Source organism: Atractosteus spatula, chromosome 12, assembly GCF_055471065.1.
Source record: "Atractosteus spatula isolate fAtrSpa1 chromosome 12, fAtrSpa1.hap1, whole genome shotgun sequence".
In the NCBI taxonomy this organism is placed as follows: Eukaryota; Metazoa; Chordata; class Actinopteri; order Semionotiformes; family Lepisosteidae; genus Atractosteus; species Atractosteus spatula.
Window position 1 is genome coordinate 4,205,001 of NC_142717.1, and position 26,297 is coordinate 4,231,297.

Consider the following 26,297-nt stretch of genomic DNA (forward strand, 5'->3'; position numbering starts at 1 on the left):
TACTCCTGAAATCCACTTGAAACCTTGTGAGAAAGTAAAAAGCTACAAAGATATTGGTTTACCAGCATTTCCCATACCTTGCCTCCCTCTCTCTCATTTTCTCATTTCTTTCATGTATTTCTTGTATATTTTCTTAGGTAATGCTGCACAGAATATCTCCTTTGTCTAGCCTTCAAATAAAAAATATTATCCAAGCCATGAGCTGTTAAATTTGGTCTCGCGAGAAAATGTAAAGAGCTGTATCTACAATGGGTTTGAGAATAGCGAGCACCATGAATTGGTGTAGAAGCATTTTAAAAATGGTAGAAAACGAACATTAAGGATAACCAGATACGGTGTGCACCACGTAGAAATAATCATTAACCTTATCCGAAGGGGTGATGCAGTCAGAGGTACATTAATTAAGGGAAAACCACCCTCCCAAACTGCAGCCTGGTGCTGGTGGCGCAGGAGGTCAACAATTGATTTTTGTTGTGCTCATGGACCACAAACGCCGATTCCTGCAGCGGCCTGCTGTTAAATTTACAGCCCTTGTGAGACAGCCCTGCTCTTGATATATTGCCTAATCTAATTTTCTGAATCAATTTATTGCATCCAAGTGCCTACATTATACCCATAAAAAGGCCTTGCGTTAACTGCTCTCGAGAAATATTCCCATTAGAAAGGCCATTATGTTTCAATATTTGCCTGCTTTTCCCTATTAAAACAGTCCATCTCTAGTCGGTTTATATGCTATTAGTATAATTACGCAGCACACCTTTGTACATCCCCTGCTCTTCATCATTGTGAGCTATGCCACCTTCAAAATATAATGTACAGTAATAAAAAAACAATAACTTATTTAATTTGTAAAATGCCCTCACAGCACTCTTTATAGCTCAATGACAGAATAACAACAAGATGTCTCCCCATAACATGGAGCTTTTGTCATGGTATAGAGTATTGCTGGGGGGCTTTTTCAAGACAATGAGAGAGAGACAACTGTTTAACCCTTCAGGAAAATGCTGAGGGTAAGGAATGTGTTCAAGATAGGGCTTGTTAAGATTTAGAAGGGCTTATTGTCAAACACATGCAATATCCACTGAAGAATGTTCTGTCTCTGATGATTAAAGCAAAAAAAGTCACCCCAGATATTGTCTTGGATGAACAAAGCAGTTTTCACAGCATGTTCAGTTAGTCTGGGGGCATCTGAATAATGATAATGCTGTAATGATGCATGACTGCGTTATTATAGCGGAAAGCTACAGTGTCCTGCACATGCAAAAAACTGAGAAAAAAGAAAAAAACAGCAGAATTCTCTGGTGGCTTAAATTGAAATCAAAGTCTGAAAAGATGTGGCCTCTATGATCTCTGTTTTTAGAACGTGAAACATGCATCTAAAACAAACCATACTGAATAATAAAAGAACCCAACTTCTTACAATTGCATCAAATTCATAAAGATATTAAGAAAAGGTGACCAGCTTTGTGCAGCAGGTGCGCAGACTGTTCATTGAATATGCACAACACAGGAAATTCTGTAATCCCGATTAGTACTCATCAACAGGGGTCGGCCGCGAAACAAAGATACCACACATCATCCGCGTTCATCCTGCATATTCAACGAGACTGGGGTTCTGGTGTGGAGGCTGTCACTGTCCCACCTCACCAGAGAGCTACAGTACTTAACACGAGCAGCACGAGGACTGCCTTGTCACTGACGGTTACGTCAACGAAAGCCCAGGTGAAGGGAGTCAGTGAGTCAACCTGCCATCAAGTGCTACTTGTGGGGCTTTGTAGTGACTCTTCACTCCTAGTCAGACCTGCCCCTAGATGGGCCTGGAGCACACAACCATTACATTGTGTTCTGCATGAATGTGCCACAGCTGTTGACACTGATCAGGGTGGTCGACATAAAACCTTGAGTAACTACTGAAGAGGACTTGGCTCCCCTTACGGGGAACTCCAGGTGAGGTGTTGCTCCAAAACAGCAATGAAATGAAAGCACAGCTCTCTTGATACCAAGAGCATATGGGCTTTTCAACAGGCTTGACATGCTACAGGTGATATAATGCTTATTTAATGTCAAGGACACGTATGTGCCCCACAATAAGTCAGAAAAAGATCATTTAATCAAAGTAACAAAAGGAAACATTTAACCAAAGTCAAAACTCTGTATACCCGATTTTCAAGTCTTTTGGTTCTCAACATTTATAACTACCTTTCCTTTAAGCTTTATCAGCAGTAAGACACTGTTCACACAATGATTTTCACAGCTGGTTTGGAAAAATGGAAATAATCTAGATAATGATAAGATTACATCTTATCTTTTAATGGTGGGCTGTGTGGAATACAAACTTCTGTAAAGTGGTAATTTTACGTTTTAAGTACAAAAACAGTGAAACACTCAAATGTGATAAGATAAAAGATTAGAGGGGCCTAACTGTGAGTTCTTTAACCAGGGATATATGAAGAAGTGTACTATAAAAATTTCAGCTGTGGAGTACATTAGTGGGAGGTTTCTCAGTTCAGCTCAGGCGGTTAAAATGTGGTTTGCAGATGTAAGGCTAATTTAAAATCCAGAGAATTATTGATGCTTAAGTAGTAGGACATACTTTCATACAAAGTAATAAGTAAGGTGTCTAAAATGTTTGAAATTCACATGAATCTTAAAAAAGACCAGTCTATTTCTAGAACACAACAGCTCTAGTTTTCTGCAGCTGAAGATGGTGCTGGAAATACTTGTGTAAATTACTACCACAGCACAAAATACATAATATTCCTCAATTAAAAAAAAATCTAAAATTTATAAAAGCCCACTTGATGATAGCTGAAGATCGATACATTTGTGATTCACGGACTAGTGGAACCAAAGAGTTCGATAGGTTCCTGAAATAACATGGAAAATTAAAGAAAAACGGGTCCTTTGTAAGATTTAACTCAACTGGAATAAAACAAAATTACTTTTTGCCCCTTAAATCATATGGAGGTGAGGCATCAGGACCTCCCACTAGACAAGTAGCAATGTACTGGTGGAGCAGAAAGGTGGTTTGCACAAAAAATCGATTACTAAATATTTTTCACAATCATCTACAAACCAAGATGCTTATACTGTGTACTCCTCAACATTTGTATTACAATTTGTGATTGAAGCTGATCCCTTTATTAATGTCTCGTAGACACAGAAATCCTACTGTACATTCCCAGGCAGTGGCAGCGCAAAATAAGATGGTTAATACCACCTTAAAAGAGTCCTGTTTCTGTGACAGCTAGATATTGATTGGATTAAGTACACTGTGCGGCCAGCTGCTAGCCTGCATATTTAGGCATTAGGATTCCTGCAGGAATTGAACTCATAAAGATAAACAGGATGAAAGATGAGTTTGCCTGCACAGCCTCTGTCAACAGGGTGTACTCGCAGGTGATTAAAGCAACATTCCTACAAAATACAGACAAGGTTATTTTTAGGAATTAGTCCAAGGTTAGACTCCACAAAAAATGGTCTGTGAATACACTCAACACTGAGGAACGCCAGAGGAGGACTGGGATCTGTAGCATTCCTAAAAGTTTACACATAACGCTCCAGGGAACGCAAGGGAATCCCGATACATTCACAGAGTGTTCTGCCTCTCAAACATCCAGATCAGATAACCACGAATCAGGGAGTATTCCTGCTCTATTGAAGCACAAATCAAGAGTAGAGTTTCTATTGTGTTTCTATCCTCAGGTGACCCACTCCATTATTTAACCTTTAGATTTTCTGTTCACATACTCAGCCCCCCAGGTTAATTCAGTCTCTTCGCAATTTTGGGAGATATAATCGGTGACAACAATGCCTATGAATCTTTTGAGATCTGTTTGAGTCTACAGTAGCTGCCTTTTGTTTCCTATCGGAACCCCAACTGGTCCGATAGTTTCGTTACGAATCATCAGCCAGTCTTTTCAATTCCAGCCTCCACAAGCTCTTGTAATTTCATTGAGATGGGCTCTTTGTTCTCCGTTTCCCCCTGTGATAAGCAGTTCAATTAAAAGGAAAATACTATGATTGTAAGGCTGCTGGAGCATAACGTCTGCTCACTGTTATAAGTTATACATTATAAAAAAAATGCAAGAAACTATCATTATTTTTCTTCCAAAATGTTAAACTGGTCCTGTGTGATGTCAGCCCTTACTCCTCCACATTCCTTGTCTGCACCACACCCTGCCAGGGTGCCACCTCACCTGTAGGTGTTTTTAAGTGGCCGGTCTCCACTCTGGTACAGGATCTGACCCCCTTTGAGGTCCTCACTGTCTCGCGGTGTTCTACTCCAGGGGAAGGGAAAGCGCTCCTCCCATCGAAGGGCCTTCCCAGGTCTCCTCTCTCTCTCTCTCACACACACACACACTTCTCTTGGTGCTCGTCACACGCTGTCTACCGCTGGGTTTCCTCACCAGTTCTTCACCAGCAGGGACTCCTTTCCATTTCACTCCCTCTCACACCGCGGCGCCCGGCTTTCCCTCTTCGCGCATCAGCGACTCACAGCTCTTTCCTTGTCCTCTTCCTGAACTGCTAGCGCTCGCCCTTGCTCTCTTTCTCTCTTAACCTCTCCCGCTTTCTCTCCTCACTCCTCCTAGCTGGTCCTGTTAGGCCAAGGGGTGCTGTTCTGCAACCCCGTCTCGGTGTCGCTGTGGTTGCTGTAGTGCGTTAGGGCCTTGCCCTTTTCTCTCCCAGACCCTGCCCATCTGCCCGTGGCTCCGAAGGCGCCGGGAGCCCTGGAGACTCAGCCTGTGCTGTCAAGACTCCACTCTCTCACCCGTGAGGAGAAGAGAAGCAGGTACCTTGCCAAGCGTTGACCCGCTCCTCCGGGTGCTCGTGTGTCCAGTCAGCTCTGGTCCAGCAAGCCAACCCTGTTCCTTGGCAGCGAATGTCATCCCCCGTAGGGCCCAGCTGATGAGCTACCGAGCAGTCCGTCTGCGTAGTGCGCCTGTGTGCCTCCTCAGTACAGCCAAAGCTCCGTCCTCCTTAGGCTACCTTGTATGCTGCCGTGTTTCACATTTGCCTCGTAAGAGCTCCCCACTGGAGCTCACTCACTCTCTCTCCTTCACCGCTGGAGCCTAGACGTAGACCGAATCCCATTCTTCTCACCTCTTAAGGTGAGAGGCTGATTCCACACAGGGTGTATTCTGACAGCTCTGTTCAGCCAAGTGAGATTCTGCTCACTTGTAGTGCTCAGCCCACGTAATGCAGCTTCTTTCCACTGACAGGTGGCTGCCTTGACTCTGGGGTATGAACTCTGGCAGCCCCCTCTCTCACGACGTCATACCCCATTTGATGTTCGAAGCCTACGGATATCCGCTGCACACGTGCCAGGTATACCACAAGAGTCAAATGATATGTTTGACACAAGCTTTGGCCTTGCTTCTAACTATACATTTGAAAGATCTTTATACCAGCCCCTTAGCTTATCACAACAAGATGATCCATGACCTAAATCATCATTGTCCCGTTACTGTTTTGGCGTTCTTAGTGCCCTGAGGCCAAAGTGTCATTATTACTGCTTCCACACGATCTTGGCTATGAACATTACTGATCCCCTCCATGATCATAGACCTTTGTCCCCTTCTGGGGCTAAGGAGATCCTGGATTTTCCTTTTTTCACCCGGCCTTAGACATCACACCCTTTCCCTCTAGGCGTTGACGTCTTCACACACTCACACACACACACACTCACACACACACACACACACACTCACACACTGGACTCTCCTCCCCCGAGTCACTGATCGCACTCTCAGTCTTCTACACTTTGGAACTTCTCATAGACCGAATTTCTGTTACACACACACGCCTCTGAATGTACTGTAAGTGTGTGAGAGAGGAAAATAATTTTCAGAGAGAGAAAGAGAGAATACTGTCTAGCTTACTCTGTGATGCCTCCCTCTCGAAATATGTTTCTCTCTCACACAAACACTGATCTAAAGTCCTCTGTCTCTCATATACAGCGGGAAAGAAAACAACTACTTTGCCAGACAGCAACCCCTATTCCAGTGCTGACTCACCTCCTGAGTCAATACACACTTTTTTTAAAACACAGATCTTTTAAATATGCCCATGCTCATTCCTCTTGAAGGTTACATCCCAAGAAACAACTGGACAGATCGACTCTGACACTGTGTCTTTCTAGGATATTGTCAGGAAGACTACCCACTGCTTCAGAATTTGTTTATTGGTTGTGCAGATTACTGTACTGTACTGGATTCCTACTTTAGACCATTTCAAACATGTTTTTCTTGGCAGAGAAGTCTTTTTTTTTAAAAAAAGTAGACTTCTGCGATGTCTTCTTAGTTTAACACTCCTCTCCTCAACATTACAGTAGTAATTGTTATTCCGAAATCAATAATGGTATTCGCTTTGGTTATTTAACCAGTTCGAACATGAGTCAGGAAATCTCTTAATCTTGTATTAAGTATACAAAAGCTCAACACGAACAGCTTTAAAGAGGTGCTCCTGGCTCCACCTCCGGCTGCAATTGTTATTCCTGTAGCGGTGGATGCATTTGCTTCGTTCAGGAACGCATTCTGCACAACACAGAAATAAACGCTTTTTGTTCTAAAAATCCGAGTAGCATTTCCAGCAAGCATAATCGAAAGCACTTATAAAGCAAGACAAGCTTCCTTGGGCTTTTATTTTGGTACTGAATATATGGTTAGAAAGTGGATCGACTTGCTTGACCGTTTTTCAGCGACTCCTGTCAAAATCCTGTGTCTGAGAAGCCGCACATAAAAACAATTAATTCGAGCGGGGAGCAGTGACAGTATGCGTTGGCAGCAAAGGAACAAGTAAAAGTTAATTCCACACTGAAAAGTAGAAGGAAAGAAAAAAACATGTTTTGGCTACTAAGCCCTTTCCAGGTGAACATACCTGAAAAACTAATAACAGTCATAGAGGTGTGATTTTTCTTTTTTTCTGCTTAAATCCATGCTCTTTAAAAACAACTGATATCTGCTCAAGTAAAATCAAGTAACTAATTAAGTACTTGATACTTAACAAAAAAATGAACTTAAGCAAAATGCAAGTGGCTTAAACCAACAATCTGACAATTGTAAAAACACCACAAATATGTTTATGATTTGAGATGTTTTTCTTCTTCACAGTAAGCACAATATTATGAAAACAACAAAGAAATTACAGAAAAATTCTCAAAGCCTCCTAAAGCCACATGAGCAACGTTGGAAATATGGTTGCTAAAGACAGCACAAAACACTAATAAACTGTATTATTTACAGACTTAATAATTCTTTAGCCACTGATCTGTCCTTCTGCTGAATTACATGATCACAGTTCAGAGTTGAGACTGTAATTTATTCTTTGCATTTGGGGTTTTAAATGAGGTGAAGCTTGTGTAACTTCCCAGTTACCTGCAAAGCGTGACTCACTCTGTCTTGGTGTAGTTGAGCTTATCTTCATCTCCATATCCTTTTCCTTAAGAATAAAACATATAATAAAGCTGCTAATAAACTGCAGGGGACAGTGATGAAACGGATAAAATGTTCTCTGAACTGGTTGCTAAACGTCTTCTGGACTTTGACCATATACTGTTACTTGTGGGGGCATGTTTATTCTCTGTCCATTAACAAACACATTTATACACTGATCAGCAGGGATAAATGAAGAATGTTTTGGAGTTAATAAATGTATAAAGTGGTGTATGACTCACTCATTTGAATTATTTTACTAACGTACTATCAACTTCAAAGGGCAGGCCACATCGTCAGGTACAAATGCGGTATATTTTCTTCATCTTAAAAACATTATTTAGAACATTATTTTTTAATAGTTAAAAAACAGCTAATGCCTCAGCATTAATTAGCCCAGATCAAGTGATTATGACAAATGTATTCACAGAACCCAGGGGAAAGGAGTGTCTGGTGTAACACTGGCAAGCATTAACCTTGCTCTGTGTTGCTGTCCCTTATGACAGATTACTGAGGTATAACTGTACAGTATCCTTTTATAACAGAGCACTAATATGGCTTCCTCTTCTTATTTCTGGGCTTTATTGTGAAATCACATATTTTCTGTGCTACACCTTGCCCTGGTACGCTTTTGCAGTGCGGAGAGACAAAGAAAAGCATTGCATTCTTTAATGGATTTTTTTATTTATTTAGTTCCCAGATTCATGCAGATCCAGAATTGAACAAAACGTATTTTCAATAGGCTAGTAAAAACGTCATTTTCATTAGTGTGAATTTTAAACCAGCACCCTTAAATACCTGCTTTTAAATTGCACGTGACTCAAGCTGCACTCTAACAGTTGACTAGCGCAGTTTTAAAAAGAATGCCTATGAAAAAGACTTGTATTGACAAATCGTTTCCAAAGTCTGCTCCTGTAGTACTCCTGTGTCGTTGGTTTTTGTTCCAGTTGAATACTGAGTTGGTTAAAATGAGTCACCTGTTTGATTTTAATCATTTTAAAATCAGCAACCATATCACCCTGCAACTCACAGCTGGCAGCCCACTGGAGCTCAGCAGGTGTGAGCCTGGCCAGTACCTGGAGGGGAGACTCCTGGGAGAAGCTCAGGTTGCTGCTGGGAGAGGTGTTAGTGGGGCCAGCAGGGGGCTCTCACCCTGCAGTCTATGTGGGTCCTAATGCCCCAGTATAGTGACGGGGACACTATACTGTAAAAAAGGCGTCGTCCTTCGGATGAGACGTAAAACCGAGGTCCTGACTCTCTGTGGTCATTAAAAATCCCAGGGTGTTTCTCGAAAAGAGTAGGGGTGTAACCCCGGCGTCCTGGCCAAATTTCCCATTGGCCCTTACCGATCATGGCCTCCTAATAATCAACATCTCTGAACTGGCTTCATTACTCTGCTCTCCTCCCCACTGAGAGCTGGTGTGTGGTGAGCGTTCTGGCGCATCATCCAGGTGGGGCTGCACACTGTTGGTGGTGGAGGGGAGTCCCCATTACCTGTAAAGCGCTTTGAGTAGAGTGTCCAGAAAAGCGCTATATAAGTGTAAACAATTATTATTATTATTATTATTTTCTGCACTCCAGTCTTATTTTCATAAATAATATTGTTTATTTGAACTCCTTGTAACCAAGGACTGTTACAAACCATCTTTATTTAACAACTTTTTAAAATTGCTGCTTTCACATAGATTTCAAAACAATTTGTTATTAAATAGTGATATACAGACACAGGTGGGAGCAACACTGTCTGATGCTCAGATTACCAACAAAAATGCTGTTTATGACTGCTGCTTAAATTCCACTGTCAACGAGAGGAATGTGAAATCCCGGCTCTGGGACAGAATTGACGCTAATGTCTAACCTTCAATTTCAAGAGCTGAAACAGATTTGATAAAGCAAATTATTCAAGTAAGGGGTTCAATATGGTTAATTCATGTACTCCAGCAATATTATAGTGTAACACTGCCGTAGAAAAATCACAAAGGCTGAATTTCAGAATGTGTACTGTAGTTAAAAGTTTGGAACTTCTCAACTCAAAGAGCCATTGAAGAATGCATGGCAGGGCCTCATTAATCCAAAATGTACTGTATTCAGCTATTCAAGTGAAACACCGTCCTCAAGGGGATAATAGCAGTGTCTCACCTGGGAGACACAACCTTCAAACTCACAACCTTCTACTTATGATTGCAGAAGATAGATGTTGCATACCTGAAAACATATCAATTACACGCAATTCCATTTATTGGGAAAGTTTCTCAAATGTGAAGCGTTTTTTAAATCTAAAGCAAAATTTGCAGAGCCTCCCGAAATCAGAAGGCTGCTCAAAAAGTAATTTATTCATTTTGCTCGCAACACAAGAAAAACGTCCACATCCCCCAAAATGGAAGTAAGAATCTCTCTGTGCCTGTTTGAGATTAAAGCAACAACAACAAAAAAAAACAGAACTAGAAATTCTGCAGGGCACTGATACTAGAACCCACAGAACATAGTTGTACTGCACAGCAGAGCACCGAGAACAGAAACTGAGAAACACTGAGTTAACCGAACAACAGAGAGGAAATGTTCCTGAATAATGAATATCCTCATACAGGAATGGAGTGTATTGGTCTGGAGGTGGTAACTTTGAAACCTAGAAGTTATCAAGAAAAGATTCACAAAATTTTGCAAAGCAAGGCACACATAAAACAAGTAGGAAATTTCTGAGCTCAACTGGATATAATTTTGATTTCACTTACTGTTACTGTAAAATGTGGTGATGTTTTTACCCTACAGAATAAGAGCATATGTTGTTTCAAAAGAATTATGCAACAATTCTTTGCACATTTGCTTTTTGGGGGTGTTGGCAAAGACTTTTAAGATCCACAATGAAATCCCCTTTCTGTTTTGCAGAAATGAAAAGGGCATTTTGTTATTTTATTTCATTCAGTTAGATTTAACCACTGTGAGGTCTTCACAAACCTGCATTTCAATAAATTGGAATTTAATCTGAAGCTGCAACTACCAGGAAGGTGCCATAATTTTTTAAGGTGCTGTTCCCTGCAGTAAGGGAATGCTCCAAAGAAATTCGTAACACTCCTTCCGGATAAGGCCATATGACGTAATCAGCTGATAACTTATCAATAGTTAATGAGCTGATCAGGTAGATAAGGCCACTAAACCAACTATCAGTTTAAACCAGAAAAAAATACATTTTTGTCTTCAACAAATACATTTTCCCTGTATTTTCTTGTGATCACTTTTGGTGGCAAGGTTCTGGACCTAAGGCTCCCGGCTGAATCGAACAGATGCAAACTACACATGGGACTGAACGGTTATGATGAGCTCCAGTCACAGTCTCGAGTACAGACTGATGGACCTAGTGCTCGCAGTGAAAACCAGAAGGCATTGGTATCAGGCAGAGTCGATGAAGTACAGAAGGTACTGTACTAACCCTAGCCACGGTCGTATTGATGGTGCTGTATGCTACAGTACAATCTGTTTGTACTGTATATTTAGGGATTTATTGGAGTTTTGTGACAAATGATTTTTAAACCTTACATTCTTTTCACTTTTGTAGTATGGCTTTATTTTTAGCTCTTAATATGCCTTTACCGAGCACTGTTTCATGAGAATAACATGCTTCACTATAGAAGATTTTTCTAAGGAATGTTTACGAAGACAGGAGACTGGCATCCCATCCAGGATGACCCTGCTTTGTGCCTGTTGCTTGCCGGAAGAGGCTACCTGGATGAAGCAGATCCGAAATGGATGGATAGATATATTACAGAAGTGTCAAGACCGCAGGAGACACGGGTGTAGGCCTATGGTCCTGACATCATCTGTCAGAGTAGAAGAAATACAGTATTTCAGGTGCCGAGACTTCTTCAGGTGTTTCTTTCAACAACTCAGCGTGCAGTTAACCTTTACTTGTTAACAGAGACATAACGAAACAAACAACGTCTTCTCGTTTCCATTACAGAAGAACTCAAAAGGCAAGAAATCGCTCACGTTTCGGTTCAAAATTGGAGACATTTCATAATCACTTCACTGGCACGCATTTAAAATATGACCTGTTACTCATATAGGCCGATCCTCCGGAGTGGCGATTCTGTACCTGTTCACAATGACTTAGAAAGCCCTCTGTGTACAGTTCTGCAGTGCTCTACTTTCTATGATGGCCTAGTTAATCGATATTAAACTTCAGCCATTAGAACAAAAAAAGACATTCTACCTTAGAATATATAGTCATTAACACTTATTAGGACCTATTATTGTATGTTGTTCTACCTAATACAATGCAAGGCTGATGAATAATATCTACAATACTCAGACAGATAATCAGTACAGATAAATGGTGAGGGGAAGCAAGAGAATTAAAGAGAGAGAGCCTCCAGATTGTATTTCTATCAGAAAAATGTCATTACGAAGCATTCATGAGAAACAGGAACATAAGCCTATAAGCAGTGCAAACTGTGTGCAGATCGTTTCAGCATTCCAGATTTACACGACAATTCAATTTTCAAGGGCATGACTGCACAGTAAAAGGCTGGTTTAACATTTTAGCTCTGATGATAACATAATGAGTTACCATAACAGCTACTGAGGCTAATTCCTCTTGGCTAATCCAGCCTGGTGATACAGAAGAATTCTTTTTTGCCATATTTAGAGCACTTACAGATCGAATGCTTTTGCAAATGTACAGTACATGACAAAGTCTTCTCTCACTTCGAAGGTGCAGGTTAATTCTGCAAATTTAGCAAGTCCGTAGGCAATACATGAGCTTCCGCTTTCTAGAGTCACCGCATGCCGGACAGCTCTATTTTTAGTTGTCAGGCAACACTGCTGATGAGAAATGAAACTACAATTGTCCCTTTTTAGCTTTGTGCGGCGATTTTCTGAATAACGAACTGAAGCCTCTTGTGAAACCCAGACACAGAAACCACGAAGAAGCCTCACCATGAGAAAAAGAAAAATCAACAGAAGTTTTCTTTTCAAAGGATTTGCACTATTAGCCTTTCTAACTCTAATATGTTAGGCCCTCATTTTACAATGTTGAAGTGGGGATGCTTATAAACTTGTGAGGGGTATTAAAACTGGCTTAAAGATTTCCGAAGCCGAGTTACTAAACCTGTACAGCAATGCTTTTGGCAAAGAAGGGTTGACTATAATGAGTGGAATCTCTTTATCTATGGCTCAACTCAAAACCTATCGCTGGAAATCTTAAAGATGCGTATAAAACAAATAGAGAAACTCTTCCTGTCATGATTATTCCACAGAATCATTGTCATACAGCTCTGGGTGTCTCTGGAAGTATACCATGCACAGTGGAGAGTGAAAGCCCCCTCAGAAACGTTCCTGACAACTTCACTTCCTATTTCTGTAGTGCGGTTCAGCTCAGCTCATTTCTCTATATTTCTAATAACACAATTCATCTAGTAAAAAAGTTATTAGAAATGGACATTCACTCACTCTGGGGATATTCAATCGAATGAATGACTTCTCTTACCCAAATGAATCCCAATTAATTAAAAAATCAGGAGCAGTGGGGTGCAGTAACGACTCATGTTCGGGACTGATACAAGGGAGGTTCTGGGTTCAAATCTCAGGTGGAGCCATGATGTTGTATTCCTGAGAAAGGGGCGTCACTCTGGATGCTCTAGTAAAATTCTCAGCTGTGCAGAGCAGCATTTCAGTCACTCCGGATGGAGGCCTCAATCAAATTAATTAGCAGGAAGAACCGCAACATCTCAACAAACCTCCTTTAACATTAAAACACTCGTCATGGAAATAAGCCATGTACTTTCTAAAAAAAAGACTAATTATCCTCCAATTTTAGTGCTTCAGTAATTATGTATGATATATATTAATCAAGGCTAACAGCAATACTAATACTTTGCTTAAAAATACATTACAATTTAAAACAAAAGAGGCAAAAATGAATAGCAAAGTCATAAAGTACTTATGACAACATGATACGTGTGTAAGTGACACGATAAATAAATGACAAAGAGAAAGAAATGTCACAGTTAGTTTACGTTTCGATTAAGGAGAAACAGAGTTAAGAGTAAAAACAAAATAGAACACTTACTTGATTTTACGGTCTTGGTAAATCAGTCCTTGTCTTTCCTTTTCATTCAGGTACCATAGCTGAAACCTACAGACAAGAGAGCCTGGTCATTAACAAAGCCATCCAATGTACTGTGTGGCTGAAACATGCAGACGATTGAATCCTTTATCCCAAATCACAGCAGATCCATATGAATGACTGCTCCTCTGAAGTTGTTACCGTGGGAAACTCTTTGCACAACAGGACAAGATTGCAGCCTTTCAATCCTACAGCTCCTCTATAATAGCAAAATGTAGCCAAGCCTACACAATAGTTCAGAGTTTTCTTTGTTAAATCAATGTGTAGTAGTTTCATACCTTCATAGCACTTGCTACTAAGAAGACAATCAGGAGCTTCAGAATCATGTGGAAGCCGTCGACTGTCACAGCAGGAGAGCAGCAGAATCTCACAATGACTAAGTGCTCTGCTTGAGCCAGATACAGAGAGGGAGTGACACAACAGGAGCAGCTATTATGAATGAGACACACACCCAAAAGAATCTTTTGAATTCCAGTTGCACTCCTTGAGCGAAAGTAAGCCACATACCTTTGACAACACCCTATGTGACATTCATGATGTAATATAAACATCTTAATGCTTAGGCCAATATATCTTTGGAGTAATCATGATAGTACACGCAGATAAAGTTGCATCATATGAATGAGTACTGCATAACGTTGAGCTGTCAAACTTTAAACAGGCCATAAAGTGAGAATTAATTTAGCTAATTGGCAAAAGAAAATATGGCATTAGTCTTTGTGCTGTTTTTTGTTTTTGTAGATTCAATAGTTCTGCTTAATATGTACAGCGTGCTGCCCGGGTGATTCTCCATATTGTGAAAGAGCACCCACTTCTGAATAAATACGTCCTTTGTGTGGCACAGTACTGGAGTCTGTTATGGGAAAGGCTCAGTTGCACACATCAATTTCTCAACTGTTAACACTAATAAAAGAAAAATTGTCAAAAAAATGATTGCATGCTAATTTGACTGTACAGTCATAGACAAGTATCTGCCCTTCTACATGAAGTACGAAAACGATGTAAAAAATATGGTTCCTGCTTCACAAAGAGATACAGTAACATTGTGATGAAATATTAAATATTAATTCTTGTAACGAACCAACACTGGCTGAAATGGACTCATATATTCACCACAAAAGCCACAAAGGACTAAACCAGTCACATTTAGTAATGACACTACTCAATAAGAAATCAGTTACGTCTTTACCATTGCGTGATTTGGAGCAAAACATTTTGAGTAGTGACCTGCGCATTTTACAAATCCACTAAGAATCCATGAATATTGATGCTCCTAAAAACTGGTCAGCACTATTATCCACAAACACTGCTGTTACAAGACAGAATAACGTGGAATAAACGCACGGATTTGTCCTCTTCCTCTTAAATGTCTTTTTGTTGAATGTAATGAAATGTTTCACTCATGCAGCACGTTATGTGCTCTGATGTTAAAAATGCCCTATTTCCTAAATAGTCGCACAAATGCCCAAAACACTATTCATCCCATATCTCATAGAAGGGAAGAAACATGTGTATCCTTAAAGGTGGAGGATTTAAAAAGATCACTAAATAGGTTGCTTGGCATAGAAAGGCCGTTAACACAGCTTCATTCACACATTTCTTCAACAGGCAGTGACATGAGCTTTGCACTCTGGTAGTCAGGATACGTCACTCTGAGCTGGAATGTAATTGTGTGATTCTCCAGACTCGGTGCAGCAGAGGTTGCATGTGACAGATTCATTGTGCATGAAATAACATAACCCCCTCGTCTTCAGTAAAGGTGTCCGACATTCCTCTTTTTGTATGCACGTGTACTTCAATCTGAAGTCACGGCAAAAAGCAAGTTTTATGGGAAACTGACGTGTGAAAACTTTGGGTACATTTTTGATAAGCATGTGTGGAGTATTTCACATTCTCGCTCTATGGAAATGTCTGAAAATATAATCCAAAGATTATATTATATTCAGGGCAATGTGCAATTTTTACAAAAGCCAAATTATGTTTTTAAAAAAATGTCACATGCTTTAGATAAGTTTTCATATTAAGCTTTTTTTTCACTTTCTGAGCAATATTACATTTTTAAGACATCATGTAATGAAAAATAAATGAGTGTTTTTTTAATAATGTACCAGTTATACAGTACGTTATGTGGATGGGACTTTTATGTATGCAGCTGTGTCAGACATAATGTTATAAATGTCGCTGGGAGCAAATGTCATGCGTTCTGAAATGTAACATAAATTTAAACAGGAAGCAATGAAATACTTAGTGGAATCACTAAAGAACCAGATAGCACCTTTTCCTGAACTCATATAAACACCCTAGCACCCAGATTTGACTTCATTCTGGTTACAAAAGGCCACAGTACATGTACTTGAGTTAAAAATAAAACATCATTACTTCACCCCTGTGGTTCCCAGGAAATATACATGTGATACAGCTCTCAAGTAAACAAATTCATTTTACAAACTTACGCCAGTTACCACATCTCTAACAGAGTCAGTACCTTGATAAGGGAACAGGGTCTGGATAAGGGAAACTGTTCTGAATCCGTTTACTGGAGTTCATCAGGAAGCTGGCTGGGAGATGCCGTGGGATGAATTATGCAAAATATCGTTATGCAGAACTGAAGGGTTTGACAGGTTTTGCAGAAACTCGTGATGGTGTTGCTCAAATGTTTTCTTTGTTTTGCAAGCCTTCCCTTTTTCTTCTCACATTAGCTTTCATGTCTACTAACAGACTGTACAGTCCTGCTGGTTCAAGAAGACAAAGTTGAACTACAAGGGCAAGCACCGTACATGATATTAGTTTCTGTAATTCACCATTGCTCATGGACATGATATCCTAAAAATCAGGTACCCACCAGAAAAAAGAGCAGAAACAAACAGCTAGTTTACTAAACCAAAATCACCCCCGATTACAATTCTAAAGGAGAAACTTCTCAATAAATCAGTTCCACATCCTTGTTTAATGACTAAAGTCACTTTAACTACTGCTAACTTATGTTCACTTTGTTTGTTTCAGCAGAAGTCTTCCAAACTGAGCACTGCCTGGCAGCAGATGTTGGGAATGAGTGAAAAAGAAGCATTTTCAGTCTTCGTTTTATGGGGGTTATGAACGTTTCATAGCTGATCCAGTCCTTTTGTGAAATTAATCAGAGTCAGACACAGGCCATTCCAATGTCTAGTTGTACACATAACGGAAAGCAAACAGGGGGTCTATGTAAAAAAATGTATAAACTCAATGCATTACAGGAGAAGTATGATAAATTCAATGAGAACACTGGCATCTTCCTTCCAGTGTAACAGAACCCGACTCAGAGGCAGACCTCCAGAGATCTTGTGCTTCTGTTTTTATCGTGGAATAGGACACTTTGCATATGTACATAGACAGAAACAAGGAAAGCACAAACACAGGCAGCTTCTCTGAACATATAATGGTGAACCAGACTGTCTGCAAACCTGTTAATGAACGTTATGTTCATGTAATGTTAAGTTAATGAACGATCTATTCGGTAACGATTAAACCTGGAAATGTACTAGCTGTAGCTCTAGTTACGGTGTCACCTTTTCGTCGGCAGAAAGCACATGTTTGGCATCGGGGCTGACTGAAAACAGATCGCAGATAAACCGATTACCACCCTGGGGTACGGGGAAGCTCTGGAAATAAGCACTGGTAATGGTTTTCAGCTTTACAATCAGGACTGTCAGACATTCAGTGATGGCACTGTTAGCGCCAGCATCTTCCTGGAATCAAAATGGAGTCCAGAGTTTATGATCTTTAATTACTGAGATACTCTTGCACGACAGACGCACCAGCTTAACTGTACCAAATGATGGTAAGATAAGCAAATATTTACCCATACAATCACTAATAAAGTTGCAGTTTTCACCCGCAGCTTCTCATTTAAGGGCAGGGAGAGACGCACCCAATCAACTAATAATAATTCTGTGGCCAGCCGAGCGTGAACTACTGTGCAAGATCAATCACAATCAATCAATCACTTGCGATCATTACATTCGCTTTTAAATTTAGATCGAAATCACACAAGAAACTGCATTAATACTCAATTTCCAGCTTGGAATCTGTCACTTTAAACCATTCCAACCATTAATGGTTATTTCAAGAAACAATGTGGTGATCTTAAAGAACGCAATCATTTTCTAGATGCAGCAACTAAGGTGATATTTTTGCTAATATTTATGCGACAGTGAGGCAGATATGTTACCATTTTCCCTGATTCAAGTTTTCTCTCCGAGTCACAGTGGGAGGTATGATGACAGGAGAAAGTGGCCCTCTCTGTGCCTGTCTGCTGATCATTTCATTTAACAGCCAAAGCTGGTCTTTGGCTTCATGCCTACTGTTTCTTGATTTTGTTTGTAGTATTCATTAAGATTTGCTCTCACGATAACAGAGCCATTTCCTTACAACACACTAGGAAACGGAAGAGGGAGGGAGCAACTATTTATAAAGTACTTGCTGTGTGAAACATTTAAGGCGATGATGCCCATGACCAAGACCAACAGCACTCAGAAACGTCCTGGGCAATTTAACGGCAAGTTTCTTCGAGGATTGTAGAGAAAGAGCACAATAAATGCTTTTTTTTTGCTTTGTGGAAAAAAAAAACTCAAAGCACCCTACTGACTGTAGGCATACTGTATAAGAAACAGGTTTTTCACAGTCAAGACTATTTCAATTGAGAAAGATTACTTGCAATTATGCAAACAAGATCCTCATCTGTCATGTCTGAGAAAGGGTTTGGCTAAGACACTGGGGATAAAGTGACTGCCCCCACGACGTAGAGTGTTAATGAACAATGTATTATAATATATTAAATCACCGGTGTGACAAATAGACCTGCTTACAAAATTGTTCCATATATCCATCCAGTACCACAAACGTGTAACTCTAGTTAAATGGATTTCAGCAAACGTACAGTTACCATGTTCTTACAAAGTTTTTAATTTTTTTTAAAATCAGATCATGCACCATCTTAATTACAAATAGCATATTGCCATCTGGGGTAATTCCTCCATCTGAAGTCATGCATTATGCTTTTGTTTGTACCGCAGTGACAGGAGTGACAGGAGAATGAGGCCCTGCAGAAATTCCTCTCCTAAACCCACACCCACGGCAGACTTATCAACACCCTACTGGAGAGCCTGCGGCGATCAGGGTGGCAGCGAACCCTGAGTTACAGGAACCTAAAGGCCAAGAGGACTCTGGCATCGCTCAGCCCCATCCAGCCTCGGTGGCGCTCTGCCAGTTGTGCTGGCAGTGAGTGATATGACGCAGGCAGCAGGCAACAGCGTCTGAGCCATAGTGTAGGGCATGAGTTCTGCAAGTCCCGGGTGCAATTAAAACATCCTTCTTATACTCTGGCAATTGCTAAGGGCCCTTTGCCAACAGCATGTACTTTTCCAACAAGTGTGGACCAGCAGCAGGTGTTGGATAAGACAGGTTTGCACAGTAATTATCAGCTTTGCAGTAAACATGCCACAGAACACTTCCTGTATTTCTGTTTTTGTATTTTGTACCAGAACACAAGCACGTGAGAAAGCACCACCTTTGTTTAGTTTTGGTGCACCAGAATGGGTTGAATGTGACTAGCAAACGAACACCTCTATAGTTAAAAGACTCCCCTGTGCAAAAGTGTAATTATACTTCAAAACCATTTTTTGAGTACTAATATATTTTAGAATTCTTAAAAAAAAAACCAAAACCATACTGTCATGAAAGTCACTAATCATGACTTGTTATCTAAATATGACAAGGAGGATTTAGTCAAATCTAAATCATGCATATTTAGATAACCAGACACAATGTTTTTAGACGCAATCTATGCCCACAGACGAGTTCTGAAATTCTGTAGGGTTTCTGTAGGCAGAATATTTCAAATTAAAGGGCCATTAAAACAGACTTTTTTAAAGAGTCAAAAGTCTTTAAATTCTCCCCCCCCCCCACACATGGAAGAACGTGGATTTTTCCAAATTTCTGCGCACTGGGATAAGGCGGATATATCAGCAGACTCCTCCTGCCCATCATCATGTTAACGCCGCAGAAGCAGTCCTTCACTGACAGCACCATGTGCATGCAAGCACCCAGAGGCCACAGGCGTCAATACTGCTGACAACCCAGAGAGCCCTGCATGACTAATCCCACTCTTCCCTCACTGGTGTTTAACCAATCGTGCATCGAATGCATGGCTGGGCATTCCCAGAGCTCAAGCCACATCCCAGCAAGTGCTTCTAGCAGGTGAGCCACTCAGGTGGTCCTCCAGATTGCACCTTTACTACTGCCAGCGCCCATGACATCTGTCAGCTGAATGTGACAATCATAACACTTCAGAGTCATCTTTAAGGGCATGTGTCTCCCAAGACTTACACAAATGACCACAACCACAAGAGTACATCCGGCAACCCGTGATATGGTGTAAGCACACAAGTCATTCACAGCAACACCAATAAACTGCAGAAGGGTTTGATGTTTCCCTGTTCTCGCTGGGAAATGATCTACAGCTGATGCCAAAGGCACTGAAACCAAGGGTTTGTGACCACCTGCATCTATTCCCATGGGGTGTGAGAAATAAGTAATAGTTGAACATGTTTACTGCTCCGTGTTGATGATCCACCTTGTTTTCAGATGCAGGTACCAATTATTATGCCGTAAATAATAGCTTTCTGCACGAATCTGTAGTTAGCTGCCCTCTGCACGAATCATCTGCCTTAGGCTCTGCATGGCGCACAAGGCCGAGCCACATTTTTTGGCGGTGTTGAATTGCAGTTCTTTTATCTCCGTGTCAGGGCAGCTCGTTCCAATATGACAGGCAGGGCACTGTGCAGAAAATCTCCACACAAGAGTCAGCTGTTGCCCTTCGTCACTGATCTGTGAAATGTTCACGGCCAAATTCTCCAACTCAACAACTAGATCAGGACAAAGAGCTGCTAACAAGTCAGTCCTGAATATCTACAGAATCTGCTCCCAGAGGCTACAACTGTTTTAAATTTCTAGTACGTTTTACATTTCACCTGCGTTCTAGGGGAGCACAGTATATTTGATTATCTCCTTAATCTTGACGTCTGCAGCCCAGATTTAGAAAACTGCCCGGAAACGAACACATGACCCCATCTATCAAATCCCAGATCCAAGACCTTTAGTGTAGCCTATCCTCTAACCTTCATCCCCCACTGTGTCTCATTTATTTTAAGCAGTGGGAGCTGCTTCACAAGCCTGACAACAAGAAAGAGTTATGGAAGGAAATAATAAATCCCATGACTCCTAGCACAAACAGACGAGTCTACTAAGTGCTTTCTTTCTGTTCAGTCCAGCACTTTATTTTCTCACTGCAGCAACAGCTGACAAGTTTTGAAGCACTGGATTCTGTTATTTGCATTTCAAACACACTGTGTTATTACTACATGTGACTCGCATTGGACTTCATAGTGCCCTGATAGGCGTGAAAAATCAAAGGAAAATGCAAAGATAACAACCCGTGAAAAGACCATAACGCAAATAGCATAAGTCAACCCTGTCAAGACCCAGAGTTCTCACAGGGCCTCAAGCACCAAAAACAGCAGCCTTCCGCAGCTGATTAATAAAATTATATTTACTTAAAAATGTAAAAGATAAAAAGGCAGCACCACCCAAAGTAACACAACCTCTATGCTTAGCAAGCATTATTCAAAATGCAGGACAATCTTCCAGAAATAACTTCACAATGAACATGTGTCCTACTGCTACAAATACAAGGTACACTGGATAATGATGGATTTTGTATTGACTGCTCCTCCTTTGTTTTCAAAGACTGCACTGCTCTAAAGGTTAACTGGGTGTTTTTGTTGGCTTTGCTATTTTTTATTAGCTTGTAAATCTTTCCAGCGGGAGACACCTTCAACACAGAGGCAAACAGACAAACTGAAATCACAGCAAATATTTTGGAGCTGTTTGTTTCGTTATATTTTCTCAAAGAGACACTGAGCAGCGCCATACCATAAATATTTAAATATTACCAATAAATCCTAGCACTTCCATAATAATCTTGCATTCATATGCTCTCTTTGCTTTGCTGCATTCTGGAACCCAAGTTGTAAATGTATTGAACAAAAAAATATCAGGTTCTCAAGTTTTACAGTACGGCTAACTGGTTACAACAGACTTTAAAAAAGTTATCAATATTTTTTTTCTATAACTCCCCTTTATAAACAAACAGTTGTTCTGTTTATATGTCAGTTCATAACAATTAATCTTGAGCTACAGAGAAAGAATGAGGATGACCCAGCACACCTTGGCCCTCCTCAGACCAAGACATTCGTCCTTAGACTGACTGCAAGTTCAGGTGCTTGGCAAGTCACAGGAGAACATAGTTCCAGACAACCAATCCAAGCCCTGCCATACTGGCATCCTACCAACCCAAGCCCTGCCCGGGTGGCGTCCTACCAACCCAAGCTGTGCCCAGTGGCGTCCTACCAATACAAGCCCTGTCTGGGTGGCGTCCTACCAACACAGGCCCTGCCCTAGGGCAATTTACCAATCCAAACCCTACTGGTGTCTTACCAAACCAAGCCCTGCCCTAAGGCATTTTACCAATCCAAGCCCTGCCCTAGTGGCGCCATACTGGTTTTACCCCACCACTTGGAGAATCCTAATCACAACTGGCTAACGACATGGACTCATACCCATGACATCTGGGCCATTGAACTCAACCGGAAGAAAAAACACTTGGAGGGAGTGCCTACCCTGCTTTTCAAAAGCCCCCTTCCCAGTTACATATATTCCTAAATTCAAAAGAAAAAATACATGAACTGATCTCATGCATGGACTAACGTACTTCCAGTACATAATCTTTGTCAATAAACATCAGTCATAAACAGCTGTAAGTAATCAGTGCCACAGGCCAGTAGTTCTGTGGTGCCTAAATTCAATCCCCAGGGGCAACAGTGTCATCTGTTTTTCGTACCAGTGGAGGTCTTTTGACATAATCCACTGAATTACATTACTTAAGTCAAATTAATCATCGTTAGCATTTTTCTCAGCAGCTGATGATTTAATGAGACCTATGGAACCCCCTGGATTTGGGGACTTAGGGACAAGATTTGGACACCAATGCACAATCTCAAAATATGTATTGGTAACAATATTACAAAGATTATGGTATTACAAAATCACAGTGTATGTAAATATACAAAATCAAGAACATATTGAGCCTCAGGTTAAAATGTTTTAAAAGCAGGGGAGACAGTACATAAAATAGCACTAGAGATCTCCAAAGCTTATTATTTTTTATCTTATTACAAAACATTTCTTTTCAAATTACTGTTTTATAAGCCAGACGCACTTAAACAGGACCAACCAACAGCCCCCTGGTTTTAAGCAAAAGCTAGAATATATTGTTTTTATCTGTTGATCTCCGATACCTCAGATTGAAAGAACAAATGTTTCTCTTGCAGAAACATGTGACTGAAAGTAAACTTATGTTGGAGAACTAGTAAGTACAGGAATCGTGTCTGCATGTATACCATGCAAAGGCCATTGGGTTGTATTCATGTTGTGTCTACTATTCAGGTAGATCTATTGGTTTTGGGCTGTTTTACTTCTGTAGTTTGTTTTCACTTCTATTTTGTAACAAGAAACAGTACCCTGTTGAGAACAAAGATATATACTGTATATCCTGTATGTCTAAAGCAAGAAAACTGTAAATATTGAATTCATTTCTAAATGAAATGTGTGTGGGAAAAGAAAAACATGTTAAATGACTTTAATAAAAGCTACTGCCCCCTTGCTAAGATACTCTAGATGCACAAAGATGAGTAAAAAAAAAAACTTATATCTGGATATAGATTAGAATACAGCGGATGGCACTGAATGTGATGAAGGAGGGCATATTGAAGCTTTAGGTAAATAACTGTCATCGAACCCTAGACAGTTTAGGAAAGCTATAAAAATATAAGAGGATGTATAGCAAAATATAGGGTTTAAAACAATAAAGCATGCATATGATCCAAACACATGAGTCAGGGAAATGGATAAGAATTCAGAACCGGCCACTTTTGGGGAGCCCAACCTATAGAATATGTGGGTCAATCTCACACAATCAGAAGCTGTGATTGACAGGAAACCCATCAATAATAATTTACTCCAAACTGCTTCCATAAAAGAATAGAGAAATTATGCAAAGCACCATGAAGGTAACGCAAATTCAACCCAAAACTTTAAATAAGTCATTTTTAGGGCCATCTCACGTCAAATGTTTTCTTAGTTTCTTATTGAATTGTATTTCAAAACCTGTCCTACTTTGTGCAATTTCATTTGATTTGATCTTGTACATTGTGTCACTAGTATGTGTAATTGTTTCTAAAAACGACAATCATTTTGAGATTATACAAAAAATGAACAACGCACGAATCCTAAAATATAATATAATAAGATGCTTTCAGTATTACATATGGGCTTAAATTCTGAAATGAGATAAAAAAAACGATTGTGCACATCACATGCAAAGAAAGCAAACATGAACACATGACACTCGTTCACCCTCTCTTTACTGTACGTTTTCCATGAAATGCTTTTCCTCGTGTTCTTTACAAAAATGCAAAATGGCTTAATTCCGCTCCTGAAATAAAGTTGTTTCAGTCCGAAACAGAAATACCTAACGCCATGAAAGAAAATGTACATGGAAGACGAAAAAAACTAGATTAAACGCGTCTATTAGTATTTGACGAAGATGCATTCTTTCAACGAAACTATTTCTAAAGTGTCTTGGCAGAAGGATGCTGCTAGCATGCTCTAGTATAGCTAATCCACTCCTTCAGATTCGTGCGACTGTTTCTAATACACCAATCATCACACCGCTGCTGAACTTGGTGCCTTAGCAACTGGGTTTTTCTGCACCAATACAGTACCCGCTACCTAACTGGTAAAACACACAAATAGAGAAAGGTAGAAAAGTATGGAAATCACTGTACATAATGCAAGTATCATTACCCGATGAAAGTTGCCAAAACTATCCACACAAGTGCATTTCTAAACATATGGATCAATGGTTAGTGTGGAGTTGGGTTCGGGGAGGATCTAACAGTATCCCATCGTGTGCTCAGTTTATTTTTTTCGATTATATTGCACGGTTGTGTAGTGGTGCCAACACCGTCACCAATGGCACCATGATCACAGTTACCTCGTCCTTATGATACCGAATTCCTACAGACCCCCGCTGCCAAGCAAAACCAAGCCTCACCTACTGTACTTGACTGCAGCAGTAGTAAAAAAGACAAACCACTTGAGTTCGGGTTTATCATCGCTTCTATGGCAACCACGCGTTTCGTTACAAATGCGATTTTAAAAAAAAAATCCCTTCATAAAGCAAAGTTTGCATCTTATCAACGGAGAGAGAAGGGCTACTTACCATCGATTGCTGTCGGCTGCTATTAAGTTCAAACTCCACGTCTCTCTTTTTTCTTCCTAGCTCAGAGAATTCTGCCACACTGCAGAAAGCAATAGCGCCTGTGGGAACACAAATGGTGCTTATTTGTTTCTTAATACGGGTTCGTCTTCAGTCGCTTCAGAGTTGCGCCCGATCCACTACAGTATGTACATGCATGCAGATTCCCCAAATACACCAGCCCTGCTGCTCCCCTCGGCATCGGCTCCCGGCTCCAGCGAGATCCGAGGGGGGAGTGACTCTGTTGGCTGTCGAGGAGTCTCGCTTTGGGTTCTGGGAGATGTAGTCTCGTAGACCTGAGCCTTTTAAAACATTATTATTTGTAGGGCACGCACGTCGTCGAACAGAGAAAAAAAAACTGACTTCACCGGACAGCCTGTACACAGACACGCAGTCTTGACATAATTACATGTGCAGCGGGGCTCGGTTTTTTCTTTTGCCAAACCTCACTGACAGTTGATTCCGCAGTGCTTCTTGTGTGAGATGAGATTGTTCTCCTTCTCTTGTTGTTGGTGTCTTTGTCAAATAGTCACAAGCCTCCAGTTTGTTTTTTTCCCCCGCAGAATGTGCAGGTCATGTCGTCTTCTGGATGAACACGTAAATAAAGCGGATATGGAGTCAATTGATTTGCAATACCAGTAACACCCGTTGCGTCCTTTAACTTAAGCGACTGGGAAATACCGTAAATTGACGACTGCCGAAGTCCTGATGAATTCTGGCTCAACCTAATTACTATCTTAGACACTTCCTCTGATTTCTGATCACAAAAGGGGTCCATTCATCATGAGTACTGAGAAATCGCCAATTTCCCCCAGCAGAGCTGTAATTGTAAAGGAGAATATGGTCTGAACTGAATTACCTGGTAAAATAATATAATAATATGAGCACATCCTCATCTATATGGTGAATTTCTAAAGAATTGTTTTTTGAAAGGTAATGAGAGCTGAAACGAAGTAATACGGCTTTAATGCGTTTCAGACGTAATACGTTATCAAGAAACATAAAATACATTGTAGACTGTTCTCTATCAGCTTTTTTTTTTGGATAATAGTGTCAGTCCAATAAATTAATAATAACGATTTGACACGAGGACAGAACAGTGTCTCAGTTTAGCATTGCTGCTTCATGGCGCTGGGGACCTGAATTCAATTCCGGACCGGGGGTGCTGTCCGTGTGGAGTTTGCATGTTCTCCACGTATTTGCATGGGCTTCTTTTGGGTGCCCCTGTGTCCTCTCATGCTTCTGGGGAAATCGGCCCTGATGTGAGCGCGTGCCTATTTGTGTCGGTACAGTACGTGCCTTGTGATGAACTGGCGTCCCACCCAGGGCG

The 26,297-nt window shown here is 40.6% G+C and overlaps 1 protein-coding gene across 3 annotated transcripts in view; it reads right to left on the reverse strand.

Moving 5' to 3' along the window:
• The window catches only part of pag1 (phosphoprotein membrane anchor with glycosphingolipid microdomains 1), a 59,512-nt gene extending 34,351 nt beyond the window's left edge, over positions 1–25,161 (reverse strand). The window contains exons 1-2 of one of the 3 annotated variants that reach the window (XM_088929728.1): positions 24,932–25,161; positions 13,498–13,563 (exon numbers count right to left, since the gene is read on the reverse strand). The gene's annotated coding sequence lies outside the window, so the exon portion shown is untranslated. Of the gene's footprint in view, positions 1–7,376; positions 7,425–13,497; positions 13,564–13,832; positions 13,904–24,931 lie in introns of those variants that run through there. The other 2 variants (XM_088929729.1, XM_088929730.1) reach the window with 2 other exon arrangements.
• Positions 25,162–26,297: the final 1,136 nt, after the last annotated feature.